This window comes from Pimephales promelas, chromosome 11, assembly GCF_988280905.1.
Source record: "Pimephales promelas chromosome 11, fPimPro1.hap1.1, whole genome shotgun sequence".
NCBI classification, from domain to species: Eukaryota; Metazoa; Chordata; class Actinopteri; order Cypriniformes; family Leuciscidae; genus Pimephales; species Pimephales promelas.
In genome coordinates this window covers 31,226,632-31,252,902 of record NC_142779.1, presented here as the reverse complement: position 1 = coordinate 31,252,902, position 26,271 = coordinate 31,226,632, and the positions used below count along the sequence as shown (strand labels likewise).

General features: G+C 40.3%; 1 long non-coding RNA gene across 2 annotated transcripts in view; it reads right to left on the bottom strand.

Moving 5' to 3' along the window:
- LOC120474460 (uncharacterized) overlaps positions 1-26,271 on the bottom strand; it is a 215,523-nt gene that overhangs the window by 68,741 nt on the left and 120,511 nt on the right. For both annotated transcript variants that reach the window (XR_016145606.1, XR_016145607.1), the window contains one exon: positions 24,105-24,254. This is a non-coding gene — a long non-coding RNA (uncharacterized LOC120474460). The remainder of the gene's footprint in view (positions 1-24,104; positions 24,255-26,271) is intronic.

Sequence of the window (26,271 nt, the reverse complement as noted above, 5' to 3'; positions counted from 1 at the left end):
AAAACTGTATTCCAACTGTATAAACCTGTCAAATACTGTGACTCTGTGATGTATCAGAGTCATAATTTTGAGCATCACAACGAAGCAATGCTGTCTCGACCAATGGCGTCTATTTAGGGTGGGGCTAATCTGTTTGTCTGTCCAACAACAATTATATCATATTGCTAAATTGCAAGCCTCTTGTTTCACCATGAATTACAGTAGCACCTCATTGCAGTACACGAGATCCAGGGGGCGGAGTTGGATCCAGATTTAAGGGGTGGAGATGGGTAGGATTAGCGGTGGGGTTTGGGATCAGGGGGCGGAGATGGGTAGGATTAGCGGTGGGGTTTGGGATCAGGGGGCAGTGATGGGTAGGATTAGGGGTGGGATTTGGGATCAGGGGGCAGTGATGGGTAGGATTAGGGGTGGGTTTGGGGATCAGGGGGCGGAGATGGGTAGGATAAGTGGTTGGGTTAGGGATAAGGGGGTGGAGATGGAGATGGGTATGATTAGGGGTGGGGTTTGGCATCAGGGGGCGGAGATGGGTAGGATTAGGGGTTGGGTTAGGGATCAGGGGATAGAGATGGGTAGGATTAGGGGTGGGGTTTGGGATCAGGGGGTGGAGATGGGTAGGATTAGGGGTGGGGTTTGGGATCAGGGGGCGCAGATGGGTAGGATTAGGGGTTGGGTTAGGGATCAGAGGGTGGAGATGGGTAGGATTAGGGGTTGGGTTAGGGATCAGAGGATGGAGATGGGTAGGATTAGGGGTTGGGTTAGGGATCAGAGGATGGAGATGGGTAGGATTAGGGGTTGGGTTAGGGATCAGAGGGTGGAGATGGGTAGGATTAGGGGTTGGGTTAGGGATCAGAGGGTGGAGATGGGTAGGATTAGGGGTGGGGTTTGGGATCAGGGGGCGGAGATGGGTAGGATTAGGGGTTGGGTTAGGGAACAGAGGGTGGAGATGGGTAGGATAAGGGGTTGGGTTAGGGATCAGAGGATGGAGATGGGTAGGATTAGGGGTTGGGTTAGGGATCAGAGGGTGGAGATGGGTAGGATTAGGGGTTGGGTTAGGGATCAGAGGGTGGAGATGGGTAGGATTAGGGGTTGGGTTAGGGAACAGAGGGTGGAGATGGGTAGGATAAGGGGTTGGGTTAGGGATCAGAGGATGGAGATGGGTAGGATTAGGGGTTGGGTTTGGGAACAGAGGGTGGAGATGGGTAGGATTAGGGGTGGGGTTTGGAATCAGGGGGTGGAGATGGGTAGGATTAGGGGTTGGGTTAGGGATCAGAGGGTGGAGATGGGTAGGATTAGGGGTGGGGTTTGGGATCAGGGGGCGGAGATGGGTAGGATTAGGGGTTGGGTTAGGGAACAGAGGGTGGAGATGGGTAGGATTAGGGGTTGGGTTAGGGATCAGAGGATGGAGATGGGTAGGATTAGGGGTTGGGTTAGGGATCAGAGGGTGGAGATGGGTAGGATTAGGGGTTGGGTTAGGGATCAGAGGATGGAGATGGGTAGGATTAGGGGTGGGGTTAGGGATCAGAGGATGGAGATGGGTAGGATTAGGGGTTGGGTTAGGGATCAGAGGGTGGAGATGGGTAGGATTAGGGGTTGGGTTAGGGATCAGAGGATGGAGATGGGTAGGATTAGGGGTGGGGTTTGGGATCAGGGGGCGGAGATGGGTAGGATTAGGGGTTGGGTTAGGGAACAGAGGGTGGAGATGGGTAGGATAAGGGGTTGGGTTAGGGATCAGAGGATGGAGATGGGTAGGATTAGGGGTTGGGTTAGGGATCAGAGGGTGGAGATGGGTAGGATTAGGGGTTGGGTTAGGGATCAGAGGGTGGAGATGGGTAGGATTAGGGGTTGGGTTAGGGAACAGAGGGTGGAGATGGGTAGGATAAGGGGTTGGGTTAGGGATCAGAGGATGGAGATGGGTAGGATTAGGGGTTGGGTTTGGGAACAGAGGGTGGAGATGGGTAGGATTAGGGGTGGGGTTTGGAATCAGGGGGTGGAGATGGGTAGGATTAGGGGTTGGGTTAGGGATCAGAGGGTGGAGATGGGTAGGATTAGGGGTGGGGTTTGGGATCAGGGGGCGGAGATGGGTAGGATTAGGGGTTGGGTTAGGGAACAGAGGGTGGAGATGGGTAGGATTAGGGGTTGGGTTAGGGATCAGAGGGTGGAGATGGGTAGGATTAGGGGTTGGGTTAGGGATCAGAGGGTGGAGATGGGTAGGATTAGGGGTTGGGTTAGGGATCAGAGGATGGAGATGGGTAGGATTAGGGGTTGGGTTAGGGATCAGAGGGTGGAGATGGGTAGGATTAAGGGTGGGGTTTGGAATCAGGGGGTGGAGATGGGTAGGATAAGGGGTGGGGTTAGGGATCAGGGGCAGAGATGGGTAGGATTAGGGGTTGGGTTAGGGATCAGAGGGTGGAGATGGGTAGGATTAGGGGTGGGGTTAGGAATCAGGGGGTGGAGATGGGTAGGATAAGGGGTGGGGTTAGGGATCAGGGGCAGAGATGGGTAGGATTAGGGGTTGGGTTAGGGATCAGGGGGCGAAGATGGGTAGGATTAGGGATCAGGGGTGGAGATGTGAAGGTTTAGGTATATGGGTGGGAGGAGTTGGAGTTGGATCTGGATCCAACTCCTCCTCCTCCTGGATTTTGTGTACTGCAGTGAGGACCATCTCATGAAGTATGGAACAGCTGGACAAAGCGTAAGGTGGACACAGTTAGCTGAAGAATACAATGTAAAAAGTGTTAACATGCTACTGTTATCTTAAGGAGCTATTAATACGTGATTTAATTAATAGTTTACCCATAAAACCCATAAATGTTGGGTTTCTGTGTTTTATGTTCCATATAGACATAATGGTTTTTATAGTTCACAAACTGTATATCATATCCACCAACCCAAAACCTACCCATCACAGAAAACTTCCTGCATTTTTACATTTTCAAAAAAACATAATTTTGTATGATTTATAAACCGTTTTCCTCATAGGGACCAAAAATAAATGTCCCCACAAGGTCAAAAATGACTGGTATTATGTTTCAGGGGTCCCCACAACTTTCCATAGGCATAATGGTGTATAGCCTGTCCCCTTTTACAAACCCAAATCCTAAACTCATCACAGAAAGCGTTCTGCATTTTTACATTTTCAAAAAAGAATCCCTGTTTTTTTATAAGCTGTTTTCATCATGGGGACCAAAACATCTCCCCACAAGTAAAAGGATTTTGGATATTACCATCTTTGTGGGGACATTTGTCCCAATAATGTAGAGTTTACCAGAACCACACGCATACAGTTTGTTTCACTATACTGTATAAAAAAAGGGCATTTGACCCTCATAGCCTCACACGCACATGCCATCATGATGATTTCAAAATATTGTTTGTATGTGTATCTTTAACATAATTAAATATTAATAATAATAATAATAATAACAACAACATGATAGTACATGGTAAATGAAGTTCAAATTAATTTCCATAGCATCTGATACCATCACTGTACTACAACACAGGGTTTTTTTTTTGTTTTTTGGTAAGGGAAGCTACTGGTAACTGTGTAGAACCTAATTAATCCTCGGCAAATATACAACCTCATGTGGCTTTGAGTATTAGACTTCATAGAGCAAAACTGAACATTTGCCAAGTCAATCCCAACTTTAACCTCTTTTTCACTTAAATACCTGCCGGAAGCAAAGGATCACATATCTCAATGACGACCGCAGACTCTTTAATGTAGTCTGGAGGTTTACACTAAATACCTCGGCAGGATCCTTCAATCAATGGAGCTTTCGCTGATAATTAATCCCGTGCCCCTGCTGAAATAATGGAGGCACTTTTATGGCTTCATTATACGATTTATTTATATTAGACCAAAAATACGAATTGCGGCTTGATTCTTAATCATGTTAAGTGCTGCTGCAAGCATGCAGCTAGAGCCCGTTTCAGAGCGTTCTCCAGAGTCATTCTTTACACCTTCAAATAACATTTCGCTTCAGATTCTGAGCTATCCGTAATGAGCACATTTCTCAGTGCTAGCCATTTGTGTGTCTGGAAACAAAAAAAAAAACGAATAATAAGAAAGTGAAAAATGACAACGAGAGGCCGTAATTAAGATGAAAAGACTATCTGTGATACTTAATGAAGATACATACCCATATTTCTCAAACACAATGCTAATTACTGGGTAAGATTCCATTAATCGTTCATGAATTATTAAGCTCCATTAACCAATAAACCTTGCGCATAAAATAATTCAGAATTGCCGGAGCATTGTGGGACAGGTAAAGACACACTCTCTTTGCTTTATTGGTTGGAGCTAAATGCGAGAATGCAACAGTGACTTCATTAATTCAGCTCAGTGCTAATGTGTCAGAGATTGATTAGCCCGCGACGGAATATTGAAGATAAAGCTACAGGAGAAGACTCCCACAGAGAAATATAGTGGATGTCTAAATGATACCAGAGAAAAGCACATGTGCAAAATAAAATCAGTGAGTCACCTGCGTCAAGACTAAGATTGAAAATCAACTCATTTGTAGGCGTTATTCGACAAGCAAATGTTCCTACAGTCACCTTGACTGAAAAAAAAAATATGTAAAAAACATATTTTATCTATATACGTAACCCATGTATAACAATATACCCATTGCAGACCCTCAGGACTGCATGTCAAGGTCAGTTTTTAAAAGGTTTTCTATGTGTTCACTGTCATTAAAATGTCATCTCATGAAAAAACAACTATTTTACAAGGTAGTGATTTTGTATGAATAAGCACAATGTAATTTGTATATAAACATACTCTTTTTTTTAAGTAGAGGAAAGTATCTCTAAACTGTCAGTGAAGTTTGAGCAGATCAGGGACGTGCACAGGGATTTTGAGGGGCAGTTGTTCTGACCTGAAAAAAAAAAAAGTAAAAAAATAGCCGGATGTAGCCTACGGATAGCGAAAAAGACCAAAAGCATTGGCGCAACATTTAATTGTCTTGCTATACTTCAGCATAATAAAATGGTTCTTACACTCCAGTAATATTTCTGTGAATTGAATTAATCTTGCACTTGTTCATAGTTTTTGTATTATATCTGAATATATTCAGTTGAATTTTGCCCGTACAAATTGTCTTATCTGACGTGTTTATGTTAATGCCTCATATTATGGTCTTATTATTATTTATAATGAAGATTGCAAAATGTCAGATATGCTTTATATAACGTTGTAGAACTAACTTCTAATTTAAAAAAAAAATGCGGGATTTGGGATTCGGGAAAAAAAATACAACTCCTTTTTAACCTTTTGGCTTCCCGTACATTCAGTTGTGCTTCTTGCTCTTATTCAGTTATGATGGTACGTATGGTAACTGGACAACTATGCATGATTTGTAGTATGGTTGCGTAAAGGGAACAGGAATTCCGGTAGGGAACAGAATCGACTGCAACACCGGTCGCGTGCAGCGCTGAGTTTGCCCTTCCCCTACTGACTTTCACTTTCGGTACCTGAATGGAAGTGAATGAGGCTTTGCGATTTTTTTTTTTTTTAAATGTAGGCCAACATGAAATTCGGCATCCATTGTACGAATTATTTATTTATTAATTTCTTTATTCCCCCTCGGAAGGGCAACGTGAGTCGAGAAGGGCATAGAGGCAGTTGCCCGGGCAACCTGAGCATTTTATGGTCCTACACCTTCCACAGATGATATATATTTATATAAAAATACATTTAGACCGCTTAACACAGTGATTGGAATCAGGATATGAGGAGGCTTTCTGTAGAGAATCGCCTATTGCATCTTTAACTAACTAACGTTTATACTAACGAGCAATAGCTACAGAATTTATAACTCTTCGTTACTGTTAGTTAAAAAAAAAAAAATTCAGGTCCATTATACATTACAGTTACTTTTGAATTTAATAATGTATCAGTACATTTTGAAATTAATCTTAATGCATGCTTTAGAAGTATTTTTTTCATTGTCTATTGTAAAGTGTTGCAACAATAATAAAGAATCAAAACCTTTTCAATCAATGTCTAGGCTAGTGTCACCATATGTCAGTTGTCTTTGTTAGTCTCGTTTTAATGGACTTTTATTTTGTTTTCATCAGTCACGTAGGTTCCTTTGTTTGAATTTCCTGCCACTCCTTGGGTTACTCACATGATTAATTTGTTGTTTTCACCTGAGTGCCATTAATTTACCTTGTTTGTCTCAGTACTTAAGCTCCTTCTTTTCCAGTGTTTAGTGTCTGGTCTTGTGTGTGTCAAGAGTGTTTGTTGCTACCTTTTGTTATTATTGGATTATCATTCAAACCAGACTGTTCTCATGAAATGGCATATGTATGACACACCAATTTGTATTTTGTATTTTTTGGTGCGCTACCAACACGCATAATCGCTTTTCAGTGTGTTTATGAACGTTGTTGACTTAACGTTACATTTCTGTATATATAAATCTATGACCTACCCCAACCCCGTCCCTAAACCTAGCCGTCACTGGGGTTAATACCATTTACCATCCTAGGAAAGAAAAAAAAATAAAAAAAATCGGTCCCCAGATGTAGATGTATGTACATTTTGCTTCGTTTCGCTCGGCCATTTAATGGCGTGTACATACACTCGAAATCACTCAGACATTTAACGGCGTAGACATACGTACATACACGCGGATAGCTCAAAATGCGTATAGATAACACGCCACTTGACTTGAAAGTGGCGTGTATGTTTACGCAAAATCATGATGCCATGTTTTTCAAACTGACTTTTTTTTTAAGTGTTTGGAGTTATATTCTTCATCATCAGTAAGTGCAACATGTTATCGGCGAGGACATGATGTTTTAGTCCAGATTAAAATGTTGTATGTCTGAAAACAAAAACCTTATTAAATATTTAATTTGATGCTGTGATGAACACCATTGCAAAAACAAATATTGGTTTGAAATATCTAAATGCTATTCAGAAACAAGAGGTTGCACAGCTACATTGTTTACAGGGATTACCGTGGTAACGTCTGCATTTCCAGACTGCTCTCATGAAGTAGCGTGTGTACAGTATGTCACGCCAATTCGTATTTCCATTTTTGGCGTGCTATCAAGACGCATAATCGCTTTTTTTTTGCGTGTTCGCCCCCCAGATGTAGATCTACAAAAAGATCGCCCCCCAAAGATCGCCCCCCAGATGTAGATCTACATTTTGCTTCGTTTCGCGCGGACATTTGACGGCGTGCATCTTGATCTTGTGAGAGAGTAAATGTGCATTTTCCATTCAGCACGTATCCTTCACTTGTTCCGCCATGCTTCTCATGCATGTTGGGGTTGTTCACATACACGCAGTGTTGTACATTTTAACCAGTTGATTACATGACAACACCGTGCATGTTAATAATCGTGATATGTCATATTACAGTACTTCGGCACATGTCCAGTCACCACTTTATGTCCGATGTACTGCTAGCAATGCATACGACATCTTGAACAAGGAGAGTTAGCTTAAACAGCTGATGTGCGAGGTGCGTTTCCAAGAAGCATTCCTCACTTGCTAAGAGTGGAGCCCGGAGGGAACAATTCTGCAGATGAAAGAATGAATCATTAATGCTAGGGCAGTAATGATCCCCAAAGTTGGCGTTATTGGTAAATTATAATGGATGATGCTTTGTAAATGTCTTACTGCGCTGGCCCTTAGCTTCCCGATCCAAATTAAAGCTGAGTGCCTCAGAGTCAGCAAGTAGCGGCCCGGCACACGTGCAGGATTGATTTTCTTATTTTCATGTCAGGCTCGCTCCAAAGAATGAGTTTTAAATCTGGGTGAGTTATTAAGGCATTGCCTTCAGCTCGCGTTGAAGAAGGAGAGCGGGGGGTTGGGGGTGAGGGGTGAGATTAAGGAAAGGAGAAACAAAACAGAAAAGAAAAGGCATGTGGTCGGTAGCCTGGCCGGCTGCGGGACTGAATGGCACCTGTCACTGGATGATAAACGACCTCCTTTGCCCTTCAATTCCCGCCGCTGTCAGTCAGGGTGGGGTCATTAATCTTCATCGCAGGCTTGTCAGGTCAGGCAGGCGAGTAGAAGAAGAGTAGGAGAACAGGACAGGGCCGCATCAGACAGGTCTGGGTCAAGATGAGACGAGCAGGCCCCCGAACAAAACCTCCGAGTTCTTATTGTCAGCTGAAGGCCTCGTTTGCATAATTTATTATGATTCGCTGAGTAGCCCCCACCCATCCGATGGATCTGCGAGGTGAGAATAAGGTCTGAGGATGTGCAGACAGATGGATAGTGGGCCGTAGCTGCCAGCCACATGGAACCCCGACCAATCAGAGTTGGGTCGCAGCCCCCACAACCAATCACAGATGTGGCACTTCAATTACAGCGTAATAAAGGAACATTCATCATTCAATTAGGCATCTGTCATGAATCCACAAAAGGGGGAAAGTTCCAAGCCAAGGCATGGTTTGGGAAAGCAGGGACAGGGACGAAATCTACTTATAGCTGAAGTCTGGGGGCGAGAGAAGACAATATTGAGGGAGTTAATTGCAATGCCATGGCAATGTCAGTGTTACGACTGATGTGCAGCTGTTATAAAATGAGGCTGACATCAAGGGTCGCGTCTATGAGTCCAAAAAAAAAGTTTCATGAACAATAAACACGAGAAACCTTACATATGATGGAGGATCCTTCTGTCGTCAGATTGACTCTTATTGTGAAACATAGATCATCTCATTTGAAGGACCAGAGAGATATTCAAACGGCAATTTGAAATCCTTTTTCCTTTTTTTTTTTTTTTTTTGCAGAAGTGCAGCATCAGCAGCACCAAACCGAATTGCGATCTAGTTTTCCAAACAAGACTGGGGGAGTGTTTGAAACTTTTTATCCACTGATAATCCTTCAGTCATTTGTGCTTATGTTCAGATACAAAATGGCGGATCATTGAAACCAAGCGCCATTGGATCACATGCGTCACATGATCAATCACAACATATTACAAAATACAACTGCAAATTTTTATTTTTTTAGTTACAGTAGAAAGGAAAATAAACTAAATATCTCCATAGATACTGAAACGTGCATAATTCATTGAAAGCATCTAAATTGTTAGAATTTTACTTTACATTTGTTACATAATTGTTTATGGGTTCAAGGAGAATAATCATAGTTATTTAATGTATTTGTCTGGTTTTACATTATGTATGAAATATGCATGAATATTAGATTACGACAAAAAAAAATTGTCACTGTGAATTAATCTGCCTATAAAATGTTTTATATTGTTAAGAAGAAGTAAGGTTCAAAATAAAGGTTCCAAAGGGTGTTTTTCACAGTGGTATGCAAGCCTTAAAAGAAGCATTTTGGGTTACCCAAATAACCTTTCACTGATCAGTTCTTAAAATAACTTTTTTTTTCTAAGTGTAAAGAATATTTATATAATCTGAAGAAACTGTCCTCCTATAAATAAATAAAAAATAATAATAAATACTAATTTGTACAATATAAGGTTAAATGGAAGCAATAAAGAACCTTTCCAAGAGTGTTAGGGTTAGGGATTCAAAAATCTCTCCAGAATTGTTAAATGCACCTTATAAATATATATATATAATATAATGTATAATTTTTTTAAAGCTGTGCAAACAAACACTTTTCGTTGTTGTCGATACATCAGCCTGTTCTCACGTAAATGCATCTCTATAGCACGCATTGTGTTTTATCGTGCAATTTATACGTAAAAATTAGTTTACGTGCATATGATACGCAGTTTTCGCGTGCATTTGATACGCAGTTCATTTGCGTGTAATACACATGTACCCCACACCACTAATTCTACCCAAACGTATAATCAGCCTGTTCTCACGTAAATGCGTCTCTATAACACGCATCGTGTTGTTGTGTAATTTATACGCGAAAATGAGTTTTTACGTGCATATGAGACGCAGTTTTTCACGTGCATTTGATACGGAGTTCATTTGCATGTAATACACACGCACCCCACACCACTAATTCTACCCAAACGTATAATACACACGCACCCCACCCCACACCTTAACCTAACCTAACCAACCAATGCGTACCATATGCACGTAAAAACTCACTTTAGCGTATAAACATCTGTTTAGCTGTGCATTTACTGAATGAGCACTGTGCCACTGTTCGTCCGACTGTTACTGCACTTCATTTTATTCTAAATAGTTTTAATTTACTGTATTTTATTTTTATCATAATTTTTATTTTTCATTATTTCTTATTTTTTATTCTAAACTGTTTTAATTATTCTGATTTATTTTGATTATTTTAATTTCTTCTATGTAAAGCACTTTGAATTGCCATTGTGTATGAAATGTGCTATATAAATAAACTTGCCTTGCCTTGCCTTGCCTAAATTACAAGACAATACACATGCGTGCTATAAAGACGCATTTAGTGTGATCGGGTTGGTATAATAGACGCACCTCACACCACAAGTAAACCTACCCCAACCAACCCATGTGTATCCTATGTAAAAACCAATTTTGCGCGTATAAATTGCACGATAAACACACTGCGTGCTATAGAGACGCATTTAGTGTGATGGGGTGGATACGTCCATATTGGACGTTTAACTTTTCAAGCAAAGTGTAAATGTTATGTGCACATAGTAAAGCAGATTTTACTTTAAAAAGAAACTAATATGGGTTTGGAACAACATAGGGGCGAAAATTAATGACATTTCGAGATGTTGAGTAGTGATTTCTATCTTCATCTCAGCAGAGACACGAAGACTCAAATTTCCGACATAAAAGTGAAACTTCAACATTATAACTCGCTCTGCATTCCCAGCTTTGCTCTTCCAATGAACATCCAATAAAAGTGTAAATCCGTCATATGGCGTTTCCAGCTTTTTGTTTTTCCGCCGTCCCGCTGACAATAGGCTAGGTAACACTCAAAGGCCCAAGATGAAAGAACAACCAAAGCTAGACGGAAATTCAGACCGGCACCCATCTGTTGAAGAGACGAAACGAGTCGAAAAGATGAATGGAGAAGCCAAATGGAAGAAACAGACGAATAAAACAAACTGATGAGAGTAAAGAAAGAGTAAATAATTGATGAGCTCTGGGTTTAGAAGAGACTGCTCATTAATATCCTCATGTTGCTTCATTAAGGAGCGAAACAACACGCTTCTGAACAATGGTCCTTGGTATTCCGCTTAGAAGTCAAACGCTGCCCTTCTCTCTCTCTCTCTCTCTCTGATGCCAGGTGCTTCAAAATCCCAACGGCCCGTTCTCCAACCTCCTGTAACCTCCCAGAATTCCCCCGGCACACATTTACCTCCCAAGCCAGGAGAATGAGACCTTGTAAATAATATATCAAGATAAATGATAATTGCTGCGTTTTTCGAACCCATCATTTAATGAGCCCCATTAATTAAAAATGAATGCAGCTGACAGTGTTTGTCGGAACACATCTGATGTAAACACATCGTGGCAGAGACACAAAAAGCTCTACATTGGGAATAAATCCTTCTTCCGTCTGCCTCGACACTTCTCATTTCTCTGCTATCAGTTTTGCTGCGCATGAGAAGATGGAAACTATCTGATCCTACGACAGGCTCAGAACTAGCTTGTCTCTGATAATGACACGAAGACAAAAGGGGGTCATACGAGTTACACGTGAGGCCTCGAGAACTAGACGTGCTTCGCCATTTTACTCTGGTACAAATAAGCCAGCTGGATAAAATATCACTTGGTTATTGGATCAGCCTGCATTTCCATAAGTGTTCCTTGAAAGCAATGTCAAAGCAGCCCGAAATGCCGCTGCAGGCTGCGACCGCGAGCCGGGGTGAACATCAGTGAGTGAGTCGCGTCACCGTGTCCCCGTCAGACTTCAAACAGCCCCTTGGACATGTATCGCATGCAGGACCCCCGAGAGACCGCTGATTGAATTCTGGCAAACAGAACTAAACATCTGCTTCAAACAAAAGACATCTGCATATTTCAGATTTGTTTTTCATAAATTAAAGCCGCAACCTGCCAAAACCTGGGCGCAGTAGTGTGTTCTTGTGTATAATTAGATAAAGTTTACAAGCTTTGAAAGTTGGAAATTAGCATGAAGCATCAAGGCTCACCTGGGAGCCGGAGTCCCACAATGGGAGCAGTTTTCCGCCTCTCTCCTCTATCATTTTGAGGAGGAGGGAAAATGCAACTGAAACCTTTTCACGGCGTCTCCTATTTAGTCGAATATAATGTTGTTTTATTCTAAATACATAATGTTGCTAACTTACAGTTCCTTGGTATAGTAATGCCAAATTTTAACATGACATCATGACTTTTGCGTAAACATACATGCCAATTTCGAGTCAAGTGGCGTTTTATCTCCACGCATTTTGAGCTATCCGCGTGTATGCGTGTATGTCTAGGCCATTAACGTCCGCGTCATTCCGCGTGTCTGTACACGCCGTCAAATGTCCGAGCAAAACAAAGCAAAATCCACATCTGGGGAGCTATGTTTTTCTATGGTTAGGTTTAGGGACGGGGTTGAGGTAAGTAATATATATTTATATATACAGTAATAACGTTAAGTCAACGGCGTTCATAAACACACTGAAAAGCGATTATGCGTGTTGATAGCATGCAAAAAATGGAAATACGAATTGGCGCGTCATACACACGCTACCTCATGAGATCAGTCTGCAAATTTAGAGGAAACCAGGGCACTGTTGGATGAGTTGTCACAATAGACATTAAATATACTGTAATATAAACGTAAATGGTTAGTTCCAATCCTTGATTTTGATTGGTCAATAGCTGAGCTTTATTCATGATAAAACACGGCTATGACCGCTTCACCCAACGGTTCGATTTATCACTGTGCAACCAGCCTGTTCTCACGTAAATGCGTTTTTATAACACGCATCGTGTATTGTCTTGTAATTTATACGTGGAAATTAGTTTTCGCGTGCATTTGATACGCAGTTCATTTGAGTGTAGTACACACAAACCCCACACCACTAATTCTACCCAAACGTATGATGGACACGCACCCCACACCTAAACCTACCCTAACCAACCAATGCGTATGCAATCATATGCACGTAAAAAGTCACTTTAGCGTATAAATTACACGACAATACACATCCATGCTATAAAGACGCATTTAGTGTGATCGGGTTGGCGCAACACTGCAGTTCCTATGTTGTTTTTATTTGAGCTTTCATGCATATTACACATTGGAGCGTTGTTGCTGTTCACGGTCAGGGACTATTTTTTTTCTAGCGGAAGGAAGGCTTTTAGTGATTTATTTTACTTCACGAAAATTTCACAAATACATTTTTTTTTACTTAAATTTTTTTATTGTGTGGTAACCGTTTTATAAAAGCAATAAGATACTCGAGGCAAGTGCTGTATCGTGAATAAGTAACGGCTGTATAAGTAACTCCGCTTCGCGTCAAGCCACCTTCAGCCGTTACTTATTCACGATACAGCACAACCTCTCGTACCTTATTGCTTACATATATTTTGTTGTTTTTGTCTTGTAAAAAATATTTTTAAATAATTTTGTTATATTAACTTAGAAGACTTTTTTAGATATGAAGAGTTCAGATGCAAAAGCCTCTAAATGCCATTTGAAATTTTCTTCTTTAATGATGATTTTTTATCAAATTTGTATATTTAAGTTCAGTAATTTCACTTAAATAACAAATAATAGGTAATTATCATTGCCATTTAAGTGAAATCACTGAACTTAAATATACAAGCTTGATAAAAATCATCATTACAGAAGAAAATTTCAAATGGCATTAAGAGGCTTTTGCATCTGAACTCTTCATATTTCTTCAAAGACAAATAGATACAAAGTAAAAACTTTATTTAATACAAAGACCTTTCCATAATTCATTAATATATTTATTTAGACATAAGCCAAAATTCTACTATTTAATTTTAACTACTTAATTTTGTCCGAAAAAGCTAAAATACAATATAAAATTAGGTTTTACTTAAAATAAAACTAAAAACATTCATTTACTTTACTTCCTTTTTAATAATGACAACGTCAAAAGACCCTATGTTTTCCCCCAATCAGACCATTGTAAAAATGCGCTCAAGCACATGGCAAGTTGCCTAAATATGACATAAAATGTAACAAAATGTCCAAACTTTAATGTACCTTATTATTTAGTCATGTTTCGATATATAAAGCCTTTGGTGTTATCTAAACAGTCTCAGCAAAAAAAATGTATTTATTTATTTTGAAAAAGAAAATAAACCATTCAACTACAGGACTTTTCACTCGACATGCTAGAGTTCCTAAGCTTGATCTATTCTCTGCCTCTAAAATGGTTTAAGGTTCTTCATAAATTATATACAGACGATATACCTAGTGATATGCTTTCAAATAATATAAATTACACATAATCTTTCCAAGAATAATGTTGTCAAAGCACTATGACCCTCAAGGATAACATGAAACAAAAAAGCAATCATCATTGTGTCCCTTGTCAACCAGATGCAAACATTGTGTTATTCGTGCCGAGTTGAATCCCTCTCCCTCTCTTCCTGCAAGGCTCTGATAGTCTCTTGTACTCACTTTATGAGGTCAGATAGCGGGCTGTTGCCCTTGTAAAAACAGCTTCAATTATTCAGTGAAGTCAAGTTCTGGTTTATCTCCCACTTGTTCCTAGCCCTGAGAGGGATGGTGCGTGGGGTGGGAGAGAGGGGCATTGTGGGCCATGTCCCTCTCAAAGCCCGCCTGCTATTGGAGTGTCTGTTCAACAGAGCTCCTGCCTCTAATTACCAGCCTATTTGCAGCGGCTTCAGATATAAATAACTCAACAGCTGCTCAGAGTGGGTTGAGGAAAGATAACAGCAAGTGTGGAATTACCCGCCAAAAAAAAAAGAAAAGAAAAGAAAAAGAAAATAACACTGGCCCTCTCCATCATCATCCAAAATGTGGCCGTGACAAGTTTCCATCAAACCGGAAAGTGTCTGTTCACACTGAAAGTGAAAATGTTGCACAATCAAAGGAAGTCAGCATATATTTGATGTTTAATATTGAGTTGTACCATATCCTAACCAGACATGACACATCTAAGTGACAACTGAATAAATCTCTCTCTTCGATGTCATTCTGAGTTTTTGTCCTATCCAGCCATGACTACACTGACAGGCAGTGTTTTTTTGTTTGTTTTTTACATATTTTTGTTTTTGTTTTTTACAAAAATATTCTTCAAATTTAGTCAAAACATTAGTTTCATGAAATCTTAAGCCTCATTTTTGTATCCCCACCCAAGGGCAGTCGGATCGACAGAGGGTTATTAAAGGGTTAGTTCACCCAAAAAAGAAAATTCTGTCAGTATTTACTCACCCTCATGTTGTTCCAACCCCGTAAGACCTTCGTTCATCTTCGGAACACAAATTAAGATATTTAGGATATTAAAATCGCTCCTGCATACAGTCCATAGGCTTCTTGAGGGACTGGCTCTTGCTGTCCTCGAAAAGTAATTGAAGACATCGTTAAAATAGTCCAAGTGACTACAGGGGCTCAATCTTAAGTTTATCAAACGACGAGAACACTTTTGTGCGCAAAAAAACAACAAAAATAACGACTTTATTTCAACTATTCACTTCCTTCTCCATGAGCCTGTAAGTCAGTTAACGTAGTGTGATTGCGTAGAGCTACGTCACACGTAGGCTCACTATTGGTCGACGCTGGTCATGTGTGTGTGATGCGTGTGACGTACAATAACAGAAGCTTACGCTATTAAACTAGTAACCTGACTCGCGCAGAGGGAGAAATAAACGAATAGTTGAAATAAAGTCGTTATTTTTGTTGTTTTTTTGCGCACAAAAGTGTTCTCGTCGTTTGATAAACTTAAGATTGAGCCCCTGTAGTCACTTGGACTATTTTAACGATGTCTTTTATGACTTTTCGGGGACGGCAAGAGCCAGTCCCTCAAGAAGCCTATGGACTGTATGCAGGAGCGATTTTAATATCTTAAATATCTTAATTCGTTTTCCGAAGATGAACGAAGGTCTTACGGGGTTGGAACAACATGAGGGTGAGTAAATACTGACAGAATTTTCATTTTTGGGTGAACTAACCCTTTAATGCTGCCTTCATGTGCTATATTTAAATTTGTTACTTTCCACTTTATCGCATTCAATCGTTTTGTTGTCCGAAAGAGCAGGACTCAATTAGGACACCAGGTTTAATATTGCCTATTTATTGAAAAAATCGTATTAAAGCTAAATGGATTTCAGTCAAATACATGCTGTTTTTACAGTGAAAACATACGATACGTTTCAGTTCATTCATTTGTGTAAATATGCACTAATTTAACGACAAGACAAGTCGATGTAGCAGTTGTGAAGAAAAAAAAAACTAAAAAAGAATAGCAGTGACAGCAACAATTGTCCCCCCTCTACCATATTTGGAGTTTGTGGCCCGTGCAACTCAGGAACTTGGGTATCAATTATTCAATTATTCCCAGTATCCCATTGGAAAATACGATGCTGAGCGTTCAAAAATGAGCGTTCATGTAAATTTTTTAACTAGGAAAGCTTATTTATGATAATTCCGATAGGATGTGAAGGCAGCATAAACCGTTATTGACATGGTACATTTATCATTGAAAATTGTATCGTACTATGTCGACTCTTTAAGCAGCATTATGGTTAAAATGAAACCCTATGGCAACAGCTTTCTTAACTAGCCGACAGCGTTCTGCGTCGAGGGTTGGACAGAACTGACTAAACGTTACCCTCCGTTTGGCCTAAAACAATGTGTTCTTTGTCATCCAGTTTGAAATGTTGACCACAAACACATATGTTTTTCAGATTTCTCACTGTATCATCTTTGCAGCCTTTATAGCCACACGCTGGATCCTTCACAGGAAACCGAAAGTAACTCACTCCTGCTAAACTCTAACTTTTTTCATTCTTGCACCCACGAACAATACAAGACGACATCATTATGATTAAAGTTTGCTAAGAAGTATCCCCTACTAAAGTAAGGAGCCTGGTCAAGCATCTCCATAGCAGACTGGTGGGAGTGGCCTTGAACGGCAACACGTGCATCATGGGTGTTGAAGTTTTCTTATTTGACAAAAGTGAAGACAACAGAATTTTTTTTCTTTGTTTTCTATAGTCAGGTAGCAGCTTTTTTTACTGCATAGGCAGTAATGGTGTCACGATTTTGATTTTAAATCGAAATCGATTGAAATTAATTAAAATCGAAATCGATCAAAATTAATTCACAATCGTTGATGCTGCCACGCCCCATGTCATGGAAAAAATGCGCGTGTTGAAGTGATGCAAGTCCATGGTCAACCTCCTCTAACTTAGCTACAGCCATTCAAAAGATAGCATGGCAACTGCAGTTGCAGGAGACCCATCAACAGAACTTGAACCCCCTCCTCTTTCATTGAAGTCGCAGGTGTGGAAGTTTTTTTGGATTTCCAGTGAGTAATGTTGACAACGTTCGCGCTTCAATAGCCACAGTTTGCAGATATCCCAAGTCTCTCAGTAGTTCCGGAAAATCTCCCGCATATTTATAGAGGCTCCCTGGTGCACGCAAATGAGTTAAAATCTCCAGGAATCAAGAGTGAGTGAGCATGTATGCAGAGACAGAAAAAACTGTGCTCCAAACCGTATTGCGTGTACGGCAGAGAGGGAGAGAGCGAGAGACCTTGCGTGTGTGTCTCATGAAGCACATGTAAGAAAGAGAGCATCCTGATTGGTCGATTGATAAAAATGAACAGGTCGAACCGTGACCTCAGGATTTGGAGAATCGTAACACCCCAATGGTGCGTTCACACCGGACGCGAATAGCGTGTCAGGCGCGAATGATTTCAATGTTAAATCAATGCAAAGACGCGTTACGCGCGTAAAAAATTCCTGCGGCGCGAATGAGGCGTAGAGTGCAGCGCGGAAGGCACCCATTCGCGCATCAAGTTCACAATGGCGCGAATTGCGCGTCTGGCGCGTTAAGTGCATTGTGCACGAATGATTTAGTTAGTGCTATTTGTGCATTCACGCATTTGATGCGAATTCGCGTCTGCCGCCCAAGTTGAAAAATCTGAAAAACTTTGCCGTCAATTCATGCCGCATTAACCAATCAGGAACTTAGCTGCTTGCTCACGTGGTAAAGTATCTGAATGCTTCAATAAATTATTTTGTAATACGACTAAATGCATAGTGGGATTATGCATAACAAAGCAAATATTTTATCACTTAAAACTTTATTTCTATATATGAGACATGTTCATTTTGTATTGAAATGTCATTCATTCCATATCAAGATTATATGAAATATTATTATGATGTAAAGACAACCAACATACATGTGCATAAGTTCGTGTCTGGACGTGAGAGAGAAATAATCACAGGACAGGTTAATAACTTTTGAAGGCTGGCTCTATTTATCATCAAAACAAAAATAAATGACAGCTAGATTAGATGCATGAGGGCGAGGGTGATCCTCGCTCCGATGCGGGACAACAGATCATCAAACTGGCCGTGTGACAGGCGGAAGTACCGCTGACCGTCATCCAGGCGCAGCTCCTGGAGCGAGCAAATGGTGAAACGATGATCCCCACGCCGCTGTTCTGCTCACCAGAGTAAATACAGAGCGGTAACTCTCTTGATAAATGCTCGGTCGACATAAAAACAATGGCTGCCAACGGATTTCGATTATTTCGCTTCAAACTTTTGTTTTTCTCTTGACACGCGAATTAACACAAAGTGGTCAAGGGTCAAACTAGACGCGTCAGGCGCGAATTTGACGCGCTATTCGCGTTCGGTGTGAACGCAGCATAATAGGCAGCCAATTAAGTTTTACCGAAAGTCCATTTTGCCAGAGGTGAAGTACCCCTTTAACCAATTTGCTTGTTTAAGGCACTAAGTGGAACATCATTTTGGACCAATGAAATTTCACAGGAGGCTGAGGTAACCAGACAGCACAGAAATCAAAACCAAGTGAGCAAGATAATGTCATGTTGCTCATCACAGCTGATTAAGACTGTGTGAATGCTATGGTAAAACTGACACATTTACTTGTATTATTCATGTTTTAGGTCCTTGAAAATGAACAAACTTTCATAGAGATTTTGCACAATATTGTATTCTGTCTCCTATTGGATCCTCTAAAACTAATTTGAGCTAATTGCCCATAATAAATTAACAAGAGCTGGCATCCTCTTGCCCTCCACTGTGCTTGCAAGCCTACAATGATATCCAAAGAAACTATGGCTTACAACATGGCGATTTGTAATAAAAGTCTGGCTGAGCGTTCTCCCCAGCTCGGTGATATGCCTCCAAGGGAGAGCTACAGGCACCATTTAATGCATGTTTGCAGAAAACTACTCTAAACAGGCTCAAATTGAGAGGTGATTATATGGACGATGTGGGACCTGCTATAATTACTTCAAAGCGCTGTGTTGGTGATAATCTATGGTAATTGCAAATTTCTGAGCTTGAGCGCCACGTATTATCTTTATGATGAAAGAACGAGATACACATCCTTGGAGATGCTTAATGCATGATGCTTGCACTGGAGATGTAATTATTTCACCTTGTAGAAAACATCAGAAAAAGCGGTCAATAAACACGTGCCGTCCATGTGGACACCATTGCAATCTTCACTCTAATTTAATTCAAAACAAGATTAGATATGTTCGTTTTAATTAGATCAGTTCGTATTGCTATAAATGGCATAACGACACTTAACATGATACCCATGTAAACTCTAGAGGAACAACCCACAATTTCCTGATGATAATGTGAGTGGTGCTTACCTGTGCAAAACTCACCGCCACAATTCAGGGTGATTTCCCAAACTGAAGAACCTGATTTCACCAAGTACAACATTTTCATGGATCAACGTCTTTGGTGGTCCTGGAACCACATTCCAATCAACCAATCAGGTGTGAGGGACAAGTTTACAGTTTATGTCAAATTTAGGGCTTACAAGACCTTTCCTAGGCCTAAAGATTGTGCATTATTTATTTATTATTTTTTTCAAATAATGGATTGATTTGAGTTAAGTAACATACACAGTTGTTCTAATTAACAATTCATTTGCATTGATTCCGCTGAGGTATTTTATGTAAATTACTGTAACTAATTAATATATTCGCCTTTTGTCTATGTGTAAGTCTATGGGATTCTTGTGCCCATTTTATCAACCTTTTGACAAAACCCATAATTTGCATATTAACAGCACACCTCTCAAATAGGGTTTTCTTTAAATGGATTGGTGCAGATGCTGTATACTCTTCAACAAATGGGTATTTGCACCCCTGAACAATACTTACAACGACATTTGCCTTAGCAAACGCCACTATAGTAAACACAAACACAAAAGTTGGCCAATTAAATTGAAAGAGTTCAGTGTTCTCACTTGAGCAAATTAAGCTTTGATCTTTCTCCTTCTTTAAGAAATGCCAATTACTGTGATTGCCCCATATTAAGGAGACATTCTTGACATTAATTACAAGAGAAAAAAAGGAGATACTCCAATTAAGATAATAAATTACATTGACCGCCACCCAACAAATGCTGAGTTTGTCAAATCTGTTATTTTACGAGGCTCTGATGGCTTTTATACGTGTTCTCTCTCCTTCGCAGGTGAAAAGTGGCTCTCAAATCAAGTGTGTGCATTTATCAATTGAAGGACGTGTTGATCATTATTACCGTTTCTTAATTCCCCTGCGTTAACAAACAAAGCTTCAAGGATATATGTAGGATGAATAAAACCCTTTTTTTTTCCTATTCAGGGGTTTAGCTAATTTACATAAAACTTAATTCACTCAATAAGGAAAAGATGTCGTTATTTACACATTCACATAATTCTAAACCCATATTTCTATTCTATTTTACGCACTTTTATTTTCCGACCACATCTGCCAATCTCCAAAAAAGGTACATGCAAGAATTAACCGAGTTGTCAGTGACATACTAATACATGGTGCGACACCTCAGAGTGTTATTTTTTCAATTTGAACATGGATGCAAATGAGATTTCAGAAAATACTCTTAAAAATGACTAACATTTCATTTGATTGTTAATAATCTAAGGATTATTGTTAACTTGACATAATAAGCACAGTCAAATGCAGGTGATTTAAATAAATTCAGGTAAAATTAAGGCAAAATATAGAGGGTTTGGAGCATTGTGTTCCAGTTTAGGGATGTCAGACAAGCGCAGAGCATATTTCAAAGTCTAGAGGAGACGGTGTGTTTGTGCATGTGCGAGGGAGGGTGGGTTCGGGTAGCACCCTGGGATTCGCCGATGACAGGATGCAGGAATCGGAATACGGTCCCTCCCGTTGTCTGAGAATCCAGTGAGGGTGTTTGCCATATGCTCGTCGTTTCCCAGGGAAAAGGAATCAGAGGATAAAAGCGACAGCAGCTATGAGCCTTTTCAATATGTTCAAAGCCCATATGAAAATTACTGTACACAAGTCTTCTACAGAGGCCAATTTTAGATCAAAGCCTGAACAGACAAGAAAGTTACAGATGACGAGGAGAGAGAAATTCCAGATAAGTTGTGCTGTTTGCTTGAAATAATAGAATTAGTCTTACAAAACAAAGACAATGAAAGAAAATTATTCCCTTGAAAAAGGAGAGAAAACAAGATCTCAGTCTTAGATAATAGTCTTCTTATAGCAGGTCATTATACCTAGTCGTTCCTAAGACATTACTAGTTGGTGAATATAATATTCTAGCAGTTTGCATGGGGCATTGCAAAGTGTTTTGGATGGTCGCTTAGGAGTTGCTATGCAGTTGATGGGGTGTTCTAGGTGGTTGCTTTGGTGTTGCCAGGCAGTGTTGTAGTCGAGACCAGCTCACTCGAGTCCAAGTCGAGACCGAGACCATAGAGGGTCGAGTCCGAGTCGAGACCGAGACCAGAGTGGGTCTCAAACCAGACTTAAAGATATCTTCAAGAATATGTAAAATATTTGGTGCTAACAATAAAATTGGCACCATAGTCAAACAGTAAACCAAATATACCATGGAATCATGTACACTGTAATGGTAAAAAGGCCACATAGTGGTGTAAAGGTATTTTTATTATATGACTTAAGTGGGTGCTCTTTCACAGAACATTACTGCACACAAATTCTGTGTGGCTCTTATATGCAAACTGAATTAGGGATGATAAGGCAGACATTTTCAATACATAGTTGAGCTAGAGGCTCCACATCACATCTGACCTGGGTCTTGCTGCATTTGCGTGCCGCGAACGTTATAGTCTCAACTTTAAGTCATTCAATCAAACAACAATTTAAAGAAATATTAACATACAGTAATCATCATGACATATTTTGAATGGGACTCGAGCGGACTCGGGAATAAGTCCGAGTCCCGACTCCCAATATGTTCGAGTACGAGTCAATTCCGAGTCAAAATGCACAATACCGAGTCCATTAAAATAGTCTGAGTCTCGAGTGCACAACACTGTTGCCAGGTAGTGGCTGAGGCATTGTTATGGTGTTAATAGGTGGTTGTTCTGGGGTGTTGCTAGGTGGCTGATAGGGTGTTAATAGACAGTTGCAGGGGCATTGCAATTCTGTTAGTAGGTGGTTGTTCTGGGTTGTTCCTAGGTGGCTGCTAGATTGTTACAGTTGCAGGGGCATTGCTATGGTGTTTATTAGGTAGATGTTTTTATCTGGGTTGTTTGCTAGGTGGTTGATAAGCTGTTACTAGGCATTTGGGCATTACTATAGTGTTAGTAGTTGTGCTGTGTTTGTTGCGGGGTGGTTGCTAGAGTGTTACTAGGCAGTTGCTGGGGTATTGCTATGGTGTTAGTAAGTGGTTGCTGTTCCGGGTGTTTGCTATGTGGTTGCAAGAGTGTGACTAGGCAGTTGCAGGGGCATTTCTATGGTTTTAGTAAGTGGTTGTTGTTCAGGGTCGTTTCTAGGTGGTTGCTAGAGTGTTACTAAGCAGTTGCATGGGCATTACTAGGGTCTTAGTAAGTGTTTTTTGTTCTGGGTTGTTTTAGGTGGTTACTGGAGTGTCACTATGCAGTTGCTGGGGCACTGCTATGGTTTTAGTAAGTGGTTGTTGTTCTGGGTCTTTGCTCTGTGGTTGCAAGAATGTTACTTGGCAGTTGTAGGGGCATTGCTATGGTTTTAGTAAGTGGTTGTTGTTCAGGGTCGTTTCTATGTGGTTGCTAGAGTGTTACTAGGCAGTTGCTGGGGTTTTGTTATGGTTTTAGCAAGTGGTTGTTTTGGGTCATTGCTAGATGGTTGCTAGAGTGTTACTAGGCAGTTGCATGGGCATTACTAGGGTCTTAGTAAGTGGTTTTCGTTCTGGGTTGTTTTAGGTGGTTACTGGAGTGTTACTATCCAGTTGCTGGGGCACTGCTATGGTTTTAGTAAGTGGTTGTTGTTCTGGGTCTTCGGTCTGTGGTTGCAAGAATGTTACTAGGCAGTTGCTGGGGCATTGCAATGGTTTTAGTAACTGGTTGTTGTTCTGGGTCATTTCTAGGTGGTTACTAGAGTGTTACTAGGCAGTTTCAGGGGCATTGCTATGCGTTAATAGGTGGATGTTGTTCTGGTTTACTGCTAGGTGACAAAAACTCCATGGAACAGTTTAGAAAATGGTGTGTGATCATATACACAATGCATGTCACTCTAAAGACTTATGGGGTGGTGATGGCGCAGTGGATAAGACACATGCCTTTGTTTCGAGAGACCAGGGTTCGAATACACTGCGAGACACCAATGTGTCCCTGAGCAAGACACTTAACCCCTAGAGGCGTGCAACCTCTGACATATATAGCAATTGTAAGTTGCTTTGGATAAAAGCGTCAGCTAAAAATGAATAAAAAAAGGTAAAATTTCATAAATGACAACTAAGGTCTATTGCTCAAAGTTCCTCTTCATTCAAGCATCAATTTTGTTTCTCCTAAAAATATGATTACTGTATACATAGAAATACATTAAGCAATTATTGACATTCAATAAAACTATGCTGCTTTGGATGAATTACTTGAACAGAATAAATAGTTAGCAATGGTAAACTAAAAATGGTCTAAATTAACTAACTACTTTTATTTAAGTCGTTTAACCATAATGCTGTCTATGAGTAATGACTGAGATATTAAAGAAATTATTATTTATTTATTTTTTTGCTTTTTCTTTCCTGTAGAGAGCGTTTTCACTCACCTTGAATGCAGTGCAGTCGGTCGGGTTGAGAGCAGCCCACTCTGCCTCGCTCTCCTGCACCATCTGGCCTAGTTTTTGTCATTGCTTCCCCTGGAGAGACTGACCTGAGCAGGAAAACACCGCAGGAAGCAGCTGCCACCCTGTGCTCACCTGAAAAGAATCCACACACAGTGACAAAAGTTTTGTTGGCAAAACAGAACAATGTAGACTTTAGGGTAAGCAATAGTAAGAGTAACTTTAAAAGCGAGCTGCTTTCATTGCCATCTGTTTGCTCGACAGAGAAAAATGGCTGGGTTTATTAAAAAATAATAATGTTTCATAATCCTAAAAGGGTTGTTCAAAGAACAAAAGGAAATGGTGATGTAAAAAAGCGATGAAAAACAGCTGTGCACATTGTCTTTAATCAGAGGGGCTTGATTTCAGATTTGGGATCATGATTTCCTTCCTTTAATATGCCTGTCGACAATTCTCAAATTTGGGTCCGTTTCTGTAGGAAACCACATCAAAGCATCAAACACGTTATTGTTTCCTCACACATCAGTCGACATGCTAATTTCGCAAAGAGGCAATTAGAATTGGTTAATAGCAAGCACACTGTGTATTAATCTCAATGTCTCACCCATGGCCTGCATATTCATATAAATATAACATGACTTGTCACCACTCCTGAAATTTATTGGTTTTCCACCTTCACAAATTAAGAGTTCCAATTTATGAATATTTTAGCACATGTGCGCTCTGCGGGACATTTATCACCGGCGTCGCTATTCTAAACAGAATAAATGAGCAGTCAAGCTGCCGCGCAGCCGGACGTTCCTGTGGACAGATTAATGAGAGAGCAGGAGCGATGGGGCAGCCGGGCAGGTTGGGCCTCCCTTGGAGGGGAGAGGGTGGAAGCACTGTGAGAGGAGGACAGAGGAGAAGAGATACAGGAAGAGCTGAAAGCACGACTGAGATCCACGCCAGAGATTCTCGTCTGATCTACATGCACTAAAATGTTGCACGTCGAAGACCTCCACAACTGTCCAATTACCCACAATGCTCTTTGTCTAATTGCGTCACCCATTTTTAACCTTAATGATTTTCTACTGGTGATATGTCAAAAAGAATGCTGAAATGTCAAACGAATCAACATGACATCATGACTTTTGCGTAAACATATACGCCACTTTCGAGTCAGGTGGCGTGTTATCTCCACGCATTTTGTGCTATCCGCGTATATACGCGTGTATGCGTATTTGTCTACGCCATTAACGTCCGCGTCATTCCGCGTGTCTGAACACGCAGTCAAATCTCCAGTCATAAATGCCATTAACCCCAGTGACGGTTAAGTTTAGGGATGGGGTTGAGGTAAGTCATATATTTATATAACGTTAAGTCAATGGCGTTCATAAACACGCTGAAAGGCGATTATGCGTCTTGATAGCACGCCAAAAATGGAAATACGAATTGGCGTGTCATACACACGCTACTTCATGAGGTCAGTCTGAACGAATAATGTAATATATACAACATGAATCAGCAAAATGTTAGCATAATTCCAAGAATGTTGCAATACGAAACAATTGTAATGCTAACATGTCAAACATATTGTAATGTCAAAAGACTGTTGTAATACCCCAAAAAAATATTGATAAAAGAACAGCGTTTTGTAATGTCAACAATCGTGCAGACTTTTAAACAATGTGTTAATGTACTTAAAAGCATGTCGCAATTGAATTCACAATAATGTTTAATGCTGTTATGCCATAGATTTTTGGCAGATAAATGTCATATTGCCCGAAGAATTATATAATGTCAAAACCGTCATAATCCAAAAAACTTGTAAAGCCAAATGTTGCTTGCCATGCCAAAGAATGTCAAAAAAAAAATGCTGTGATACCAAAAAGTATTCAATTCAATTAAAATATATATATATTATCTATAACCCAAGAAAGGTTGCAATGACAAAATAGTGTAACCTTAAGAATCGCTCCTTCTTAAAATAATGCAAAATGTTGATGTTAATTATTCAAAACAAATGCCATAATAATGATGCAGCAAGAATGCTGTAATCTCAAAATAATGTTCTAAAGTCAGAGTTTTCACAATGCCAAACAATGTTGCAATGTAAAAGTCATTGTTGTTACGTGTACTTACTATAGTACAATCAGTAATTAGTAGGGCT